The sequence below is a fragment of the Pteropus vampyrus genome, unplaced genomic scaffold (genome assembly GCF_000151845.1).
Source record: "Pteropus vampyrus isolate Shadow unplaced genomic scaffold, Pvam_2.0 Scaffold281, whole genome shotgun sequence".
Classification (NCBI taxonomy): Eukaryota; Metazoa; Chordata; class Mammalia; order Chiroptera; family Pteropodidae; genus Pteropus; species Pteropus vampyrus.
Window position 1 is genome coordinate 283,456 of NW_011889062.1, and position 304 is coordinate 283,759.

A 304-nucleotide genomic window follows, 5' to 3' on the forward strand; every position below is an offset into this window, starting at 1 on the left:
AAAATGATTCCTCTATTCACTATTTCAGCTCAAGTTTAAATATCTTTATTTGCATTTTCCTACTAAGTCTTCCATGTCTACTTTGGTGCTAAATTTTATATACAATATGTCTAGCAAAATAACCTTCTCCTGTTATAGCCATTTCTTCTATTTTTGTCCAATCCTAATTTCTTGCTTTTCTGCCTTGGTGTTCTAGGGCCTTTATATCTCAAGGAAATAAATTTCTTTTTTTCTCCATGTAGTCGTGAATGGAGAATCACCTGCAAAATTTTTAGCCTAAAGATGTTGTTGATAGTTCTGCAAC